The following is a 9,911-nucleotide window of genomic DNA, read 5'->3' as shown; positions in this document are numbered from 1 at the left end:
CTGCATTTCCTCCAAGTCTTTTTTTTTAAGTTTATTTATTTATTTTGAGAGAGAGAGAGAGACAGAGTGTATGAGGGGGGAAAGGCAGAGAGAGAGGAAGAGAGAGAGAATCCTAGACAGGCTCCACGTTCAAACCTACAAACCATAAGATCATGACCTGAGTCGAAGTCAAGAGTCAGACACTTAACTGACTGAGCCACCCAGGTGCCCCAAGGTGGGTTTTTTTGTATAATAATAATAATAATAAACCTGAATAAATCAGGATCAGGATCTTATTAGATATATTTTGTATCTAGCTTTTCTCACTTTTACTAATTTATCTAAAATTTGTAATATGTCATTGAAAAGAAATCAGTATATCTAGGAAAGCAAGATAACAAAAATGAAAATCTACCATAATTTTATCATCCAGAGGTAATCGCTTTTTATATTTTGACCTATTTATTTCTGGTCTTTTTCCTATGTATATTCCTATGCATATTATTGCAAAAATTGGGTCATACTCTCTCTATATGTTGTAAAATATTCAATTCTGTGTGAAAATTTACAACATTTACTCAACATGCATTCATCAAGTACTTGTCATGTTCTGAATGTTGGGGCAATATAGAAAAGTAGACAGAAAATGTCTTTGCCACCCTGGACCCTATAGTCTTGTGAGGAAGAAAGACAATAAGCAAACAAATAATACTAGATAGGACACCCTATCCTATCTAGAGACACGTGCCATGGGATACAATAAAGCAAGGTAAGGGTTAAAAATCATTGGAAAGGGAGCTGGCTCCTTTGCCTGGGGAGGTGAGAGAAGGAGGGCTCCCTAAGGAGATGATATTTGAGCAGATTCCAAACGAACAAACAGTATTCTTTTTCTGGATTTTGTGTTATTTCCGGTATATTTCAGTTTTTAAGTGTTTTGTTTGCGATTTCTCCTTTGCATTCTGAATACATATTTGCCTTTGTCCCTACTTTTGTATTCCCTTTCCTAAGGAGGGCCCCGAAATTGTATAATCATCAGTCCTCACTCATGATGGATCCATGGCTGGCAGCAGTCTGTAAGGGAGGCTGGGAGATGGACCTCTTAACAATTGCTTTGGGCATCAGTCCTTCCTCTCTGTCAGGGGTGGGTGGTCACTGGCTCAGCAGATCAGAAGCCCAGCCTAGCAGTGGAAAAGCTCAGAAGCAGATTCGTATTACAAAACTCAGGGCAGATTTAGGATTTGGGGGTCCCAAGTACACCCAAAAGTGAGGCTGAAAACAAGAGGACAGGTATAATACACGTGGGGCAAAACATAGACTCCCAGATTCTACTGCCACCTCACCAGATTCTACAACCTCCCTCCCCACCCTTGGTTTACTCCAATTCGTTCTCTAAGTTATTGCTATCAGCAATTTACCTTCTTCAGACACCTCTTTTATTTTCAACATGTCAAAGACTTCTGAAACCTAGTGTCTGCTTGCATTCAGATAAACCCCTCTGTGCTTCACATGTTAGTTTATTTCTTGATAGAGGAATTTTGAAACCCAGACCAATTTCTTTCCGTGCTACGGAAAGTGGAAGGTTTGAAAGCAGTCAGATGATGACAGGAATTAAAGTCTTAGTCTGCTGAGGCTTTAACATCCTGTTAGAAGAGACATTTTCCTGGCAGACTCACAGCCTAGATGCCAGGCTGATCACCCAGTGATGTGGCAGCATTTGAAATGTCATGTTCTGCATGTCCTGCTCACTCTATGCTCTGCACAAATATAGTGGTGTTGTTACCATCACTTACTTGGCTGCTTTTGAGTCCTGGAGCCAAGATATTTTAGCTGCATGGATCCTGCATTGCATTGATAATGTGGACAGATTTATATATGTAGCTTCCTATTGAATGTTTTTTAGAAACAATTTTCAGGAGAGTTAAAGGTAGCAATAGATCACAAGCAACTTAATCACTTAATCATAATGAAAAATTTCCAACTTTGGAGAATAATACTGGAAAAACGTATTTCCCTTAATCTTTTCAAATTCCCCTTGCCGTGCTTCCATATGTATAAGTGAGCTCAGTATCACACACTGGTGAAGCCTGCAGGACTCAACCTGTTGGTTTGGAACTTCAGCTGTACATTAGAACAACCTGGAGATCTTTTGATACGTGTCAGTGCCAGGGATTCATTCCCAGAGATTCTGGTTCAGTGGTTTGGGGTAGGCCCCTGGCCCAGATTGTTTTTCAAGCTCCCCAAGTGGTTAATCATGTAGCCAGGATTTAGAACCAATGTACCTGGGAAAAAGGGGGCAAGAATATTGATCTATCCCTTTCCCAAGGAGTGAAAGAGCAGAAAATCCAGGTGGCTCTACTGAATTCAGCCCTTGGGGTTAAGAATTTCCAATGACAAAATGCTGGTGGCATCTCTTCCTTCCTTTTCCTCATTGTGAGGGACTTAGAGCTTGATAGAGGAGGACACTGGGGTCCATGGGGCATAACTCTCAGCTCAGGCTATAAGATGCTGTCATAGAAAGAATGCCTTCCCTCTAAGCTAAAATACTTGGAGTAGGAGATGTGGTCCAAGAGGACAAGGTTCTTAAAAATGTATTTTCTGACTTTCCACTCAGAAGTGATCTCCGTAAAAAGAAAAGGACACACAGGAAAGAATCCACTGGAGACAGGCTCAGATGGGAAAGCAGCAGGGAACAAGGAGAGCATATAAAGAGATCTGGAGCGGGTTCCTGGGAAGCCCAGTTGACCGAAGCTTGCAGCAAAAAGCTATGGACAAGAGAAAGGGCTGTGTAATGAAGTGAAGAGTAAGAGGTTCACAAAAGGAGACCTGGGCTCACTGCTTGGAGCCAATTACTTAATGTTAACGGATGATAAAAGAAAGTGAAACGCCACAACTGTTATTCCTTTTTTTTTTTTTACCATCTCTAAATTATATTTAATTGGTTCAATCACTGCTTACCAAACCTTTTTTTTTTTTAATATAATTTATTGTCAAGTAGCTAACATACAGTGTATATACAGTGTGCTCTTGGGTTTTGGGGGTAGATTCCTGTGATTCATTACTTACAGCACCCAGTGCTCATCCCAACAAGTGCCTTTCTCAATACCCATCACCCATTTTCCCCTCCTCCCCATCAACCCTCAGTTTGTTTTCTGTATTTAATAGTCTCTCATGGTTTGCCTCCCTTTCTGTTTGAAACAATTTTTCCCCTTCCCTTCCCTTCCCCCATGTTCCGCTTACTCTGTTAAGGAGAATGATCACTGTACTGAAAAGGATAGAATGATCTTTGATTATGAATAACAGAGATCCAAGACAGAAAGTTTAATTGAAAAAAATATGCAAAAACAGCTAGGAAAAGTCTAAAAATAAAAAAAGTAATTAGAATGGGATGTTTAAAAATAAAATGAAATGAAAATGGGTAAAGCTGTGGCATAGAGCAGGATGTACAGCACCCAAATAGATTTTGAAATTTCCTCTGCAGTAATAATAGTGGTGTTTCAGTGGGGGAAAAAGATAGATTTTTCAAAATGGTGTTGGGGAAAGTGGTGAGCCATCTTTAAAAGAAAAGCTGGATATTGACTCCTTAAATTGAAATAAATTTGAGAAGTATTTTAAAATACTGGGAAAAACACAAAGGAATTTATGCAGTTGATCCCTGGACAACATGGGTTTGAACTGTGCACATCCACTTAAATGTGGACTTTTTTGATAAATACAGTGCTGTGAATGTGTTTTCTCTTCTTTATGATTTTGTTAATGATATTTTCTAGCTTTTTTTACAAGAATATGGTATATAATATATATATAAAACATACAAAATATTTGTTGATTATATTTTCAGTGATGTTTCTGGTCAACAGTAGGCTATTAGCAGTTAAGTTTTTGGGGAGTCAAAGTTATATGTAGAGTTTTGATTGCATGGGGGGGGTGGTGCCCCTCATCCCCATGTTGTCCAAGGGTCAACTGTCTGGGATTTTGGTGGAAAAGAATTTTCTAAATCTGTTTATCTAAATACACATACATATATACATATACATATATATATATGAATACATATATACATATACATATATTTATGAATACATATATATATATACACACACACAACCACACACACAAACATGCATACACACACAGAGAGCATACATGTTTGTTCATAAACCAAAAAAAGAAAACAAAACAAATTCTTGGCAGGATACACATCAAACTTGACAGCAGTTATTTCTGGGGCATGTAAATAGAGGACAATAAAGACAGTTTCTCTCTCTCTTTCCTTCTCTCTCTCTCTCTATACACACACACACACAACTTGGTTATTAAATTAGTGTACATATATAAAATATATATTTCTATATATAAATATACATATGTACACACATAACATATATGTATATACATACATAAATATATCCATACTAAGTTAATAACTAGATACATTATTTTATATATAATATAAATGTATAATATATTTAATTATTAGTTAGGTACTGGTTGATTTGGTATTACAGAAAAGATATATAGAATAAAGACAACATTGTAAAAAAAATCAACATTGGTTTAGAATTTGAAGAAAAGCACTTGCTTGCTCTAAATAATTTCAAAATTTTTAGCTCAGACAAATCTGCCCCCAGGATCCTAGAAGAATGTGGCTGGCTGTGTCATAGTCCAGGAAAGGGAAGATGTACTAAGCAGGCATTTAGTTCAGTCATGACTAGTGGGGTCTGGGTAGATGGCAATGACCACTAGGAAGAAGCATCACCAACTAAAAGTTCTGTCGGTAATGGGGGAGACAAAGGGATCCTGGGTCACATCTGAGCTCAGCTACTCAGCAGCCCTGTGGACTTGGACAAGTTGCCTCACCTCACCTAACCTCCTAGAGCCTCGGCCTCCCCATCGCACCACAGCTGGGTGTGAGCACTGGATGAAATGGAGCAGCTAAAGATGCTTCCACACTGTAAGGGGTTGTGCCCAGGTGAGGTGAAGCTTTATTATTCTTTCACAGGGTTATTAGATTGATTCAGCAGAGGAATGTGATTAGATACGGTATATCCAGACCTCAACAAAACATCTGATAACATTTTCCATTGTATTTTTCAGGCAAGGCTGGAAATATGAGTTGGAGTCTGGAGCAACTGAGTGGGTTAGGAACCTGCGGCATGGCCATGCCTATGGACGTTTAACTAATGGACTGACAGGAAATTTCTGCTGGCCTGTCGCAACCTTCCTAGGCCATACCCTCTCTTTCACAATTTAATTCTTATCAAACTTGCAAGTGACATGGAGTTAAAGATAGAAAGCTTGTCGGAGACAAAAACAGAATCTAAAACACCCTGTCAGGCTAAAACAAAGATGGATTTTTCAAGATAAAATGTAACTAAAATAATTTTGCCTTATAATTATATCAAAAATATAATTTGCAAAGATCTTTAAAAATTATAATTCCCAGAGTTAAAAAAGCAGGTAATTTCATATACTCTTGGTAAGAGTATAAATAGGTACAGCACAGAAGGAAAATTGACAGTACATATAACACGCCTTAAAAGTAAGCATATTCTGGGGCGCCTGTGAGGCTCAGTCAGTTAAGCATTGACTCTTGATTTCTGCTCAGGCCAAGATCTCATGGTGATGAGATGGAGTCCCTTGTTGGGCTCTGTGCTGGGGATGCAATCTATTTAAGATTCTCTCTCTCTCCCATTGCCCCTTCCCAGCCCCACACACATGGCACATGTGCTTTCTATCTCTCAAAACAAAAGCATATTTTTACCCAGAAAGCCACTTCTGAAAATGTGTAAAATGACAAAACCAAAGATATCCATCCCAGCATTATTTATGACCAAAAATAACTATAAGTAATATACACATCTAATGATACAGATCTGTAAGCAAAGGATGATATTCACATAGGATGAAGTACTATATAACAGCAGTTCTCGGCTAAGGGTTGATTTTGCCCCTCCAGGGAATTTTGGCAAAGTCTGGAGTCTTCTGGTAGTCACAATCTGTTGGGAAGGGGAGGTGCTACTGACATTTAGCGGGTACAGTTCAGAGATATCGCTAAAACTTCTCCAATGTACAGGAAAGCTCCCCATGACAAAGAATTGTATGTCCCCACCAAATGTCAATAGTGCCAACAAACAGTGTTGAGGAGCTCTGTTATATAGTCTTTAAAAATTATGTTGAGGAAGAATATCTGATGATACACAAAAATATTTAAACATTTTATAAAAAATTTACAAAATTTTCAAAGTTACAAAATACCAAAAGATTTCATTTGTGTGTGATAAAAAATGGAAAGACAAGACACCAACATACTGAGTAGTAACTGAGGAGTAGCAAGTTTATGAGTGATTTAATTTTTCTTCTGCATGCTTTTCTGCAAAGTTTCTTATCACACCTTGAAGACCAGTGAAGAAAAAAATTCAATGAAAATGAACTATCAAGGGTTGGTCTTTTCTGTAAGCAGTATGAAAAAGTTTTGATGGCTTCGGGTGACACTGAGCCTGCAAGCTTAGACTAGATTAGCCAAGTCCATTTTATAAGATCTGCAATGAGGGATTCATGGTCCTCTCCCCCATGCTGTCCAGGTCTCACCTGGACTCTTGTGTCCAGTACTGGCCACCATATTTTATCAGAAATGTAGGAGTTGTGTATTTACACAGTGCCTATTTATGCAGAGAAAGATGCACGTGAGTGTGTATCCCTATTTAGTAACTGATTTAGTAGAAGCAGTGATCTCAGTCTGACCCAATACACTGAAAATTCTCTTCAGGCAACTATAGGATGACTCCCTAGGTAAATGCCCAGTCTTTCAGAACTCCCTTCCTCTACTAGGTGGGGACAAAGTTTCAATCTGTCCTCAAGATGGCCAGGGAGGGGCCTAGATACACACCAGGTCCTGCAGATCCTTGCACCCGCTGCTGGTCAACACTGCATTTGCTGTGGTGGCCACTAAGGGTGAGCTGGAGCTGCTCGGGGGTGTTCTGTGCCTGTCTGCCACTGAAACCAGGGGCTTCCTTCCTACTTGAGTCCTGGCTGGGCACCACCTCACCCCTGCCAGTGCTGTGGACCCCTGAGGGTGGCTGTGATCTCTCTGAGATGACACCGTCTAGCAAACCCAGCCAGATTTGTCAACTTCTATACCCTTCTGGGGGAAGCACAGGAAAACTCCAGATCCTGGCCACAATGGAAGCACAGCTGCCTAGAGAGAGAGTTAAACTTAGGCCTCCCTGCCAAACTGGGCCACTGAATTGATATATTGAGGGCAGGCTTTTCCCCCCCAATGTATAAAAATTTTTTTGTGGGAGATTGGGGGAAGGGAAGTACTTTTTATTTTGGTGTAATTTTCAAACTTATAAAAAGTCACATATACCTTTTGCCTAAGATTCATCAGTTATTTACATTTGTGTCTTTGGCTTTATCTTTCTGTGTGTATGCATGCGTACACACACACACACATATGTGTATGCGTGTATGTGCATGTATATACATACACATGTATACACATGTGTAAGCATGTATACACACATGTATATACACATGTATATATATATTTCTGTATATATACACATATATGTGTACATATATATTCTTTTCCTGAATCATCTGAAATGATAAAATCCCAGAAAAAATTTTGATATAGGCAGGATTATTCTAAAATTTATGTGGAAAAGGAACTACAAGAGCTAAAAACAATTTTGAAAAGAAAGGTAGTGGGAGAAATCAGTCTACTTGATTTCAAGACTTATTATATAACAAGTACATAAGTATAATCCTATATAATTGTATATATCATGCATTATGTATCATATATATATATATATAATCAACAGAACAGAGAACCCAGAAATAGACCTCTGTAAGTACAGCCAACTGATTTTTTACAAAGGCACAAAAACAACGCACTGGAGGAGAGAGTCTACAGCAAATGTTGCTGGAAAAATTGGACATCCACAGGCCTGATCAAAGTTTCACACCTTCCACAAAAATTAACTCAAAATGTATCCTTTGTTTAAATGTAAAACTTCAGAAAAAAAGAAGAAGAAAAAATTTTTTAAGACCTAGGGCTTGGTGATGAATTCTTAGATATGACACCAAAAGCATCAAGCATGAAAAAAAAAGTCGATATACTTTATTATGCCAAAATTAAAACCTTTTGCTCTGTAAAAGACCCTATTAAGATGAAAAACAAGCTATAGATGGGAGAAAATATTTGTAAGCCATATATCCAACAAAGGACTAGTATCTAGAATATACAAAGAACTTTTAAAATTCAACAAAATTTGAAAAATTAGAAAATGGGCAAAAGACATGAGTAGGCATTTCACTGAAGAGGATAAACAGCAAATAAACACATGAAAAAGTATCCAACATCACTAATTGCTGGGGAAATGTACAGTAAGACCATAATGATATCTTACTATACACCTATTAGGACAGCTAAGATTTTTTTAAATGATAATAATGACAATACCAAATGTTGGGAAGGATATGGAGAGACTGGATTTCTCATACATTGTTGGTGAGAAAGTAAATGGTAAAGCCACTCTGGAAAAGTTTGGCAGTTTCCTTAAAAGTGAAAAACACCCTTAACATATGACCTTGTATTTATATTCCTGGGTATTTATCCCAGAGAAATAACAATTTACATCTAGATAAAAGGCCACTTTATTCGTAATGGCCCCAAACTGGAAACAACCAAAATATTCCCTAATAGGTAAATAGTTAAAATGTGGTACTTCCATCCATACCATGAAATATAGCAATAAAAAGAGACAAAATACTGATACATAAATTTGGATGGATCTCAAGGACATTACGTAGAATAAGAAAAGCCCATCTTAATAGATAACTTATTGTATGATTCTACTTATATAACATTCCCCAAATGAGAAAAGCATAGAGATGGAAAATAAGTTAGTGGTTGTCAGTATTTGTGACCAGAGGGAGGGGAAAATAGGTGTGAACATAAAGGACACAGCAGAAATCCTTACAGTGATGGAGCAGTTCAGCATTTTAATTGCAGTGTTGACTTTGCAAATTACACACCTGATTAAAGACATAGATGTGTGGAATTTCAAGGAACCTAGAATAGCCAAAATGACCTTAAAAAAGAAAAGAGTTGGAGGAATCTCCCTTCTTGATTTCAAAATTTACTATAAATCTACAGTAATCCAGTGTGATACTGTCATAAAGACAGACCAATGCAATAGAACAGAGAACCCAGAAATAACCCCTCGCATTTATAAATCATATCAAATGATTTTGACTGTTCGCTGAGGAAAGGACAGTCTTTTCCACAAATGGTGGTGGGGAAACTGAATAGCCATATGTAAACAACAAAGTTGGACCCTTTACATTTAATTCAAAATGGATCAAAGTCCTAAACATAAGGCCTAAAGCTAGGGACACCTAGGTGGCTCAGTCAGTTGAGTATCAGACTCTTGATTTTGGCTCAGGTTATGATCCCAGGGATGTGGGATCAAGCCCCATGTTGGGCTCTATGCTGAGCATGTAGGCTGCTTGGGATTCTCTCTCTATCTCTCTGTCTGTCTCTCTCTCTTTCTTCCTCTCTGCCCCTCTTCCTCATGTGCTTTTTCTCCAAAATAAAAATAAAATGAAATAAAAGACCTAAAACTATTAAAGTTTTAGAGGAAAACATAGGGCAAAAGCTTTGGATGTTAGATTTGGTAATGATTTCTTGGATATCACACCAAAAGCATAGGCTACAAAAGAAAAATAAATATATACTGGACTTTATCAAAGGTAAAAACTTTTGTGTATCAAAGCATATTATTAAGAAAGTGAAAAAGACACCCCACAGAATGGTAGACAATCATAGATTACATATCATAGATAAGGGATTAATATCTAGAAAATATACACAACTCCTATAAGACAGCAACAACGACCAAAAAAAACCCAAACAACCCATTGGG

This window comes from Hyaena hyaena, unplaced genomic scaffold, assembly GCF_003009895.1.
Source record: "Hyaena hyaena isolate Hyena2069 unplaced genomic scaffold, ASM300989v1 scaffold_180, whole genome shotgun sequence".
Classification (NCBI taxonomy): domain Eukaryota; kingdom Metazoa; phylum Chordata; class Mammalia; order Carnivora; family Hyaenidae; genus Hyaena; species Hyaena hyaena.
Note: the sequence above shows the minus strand (reverse complement) of the source record.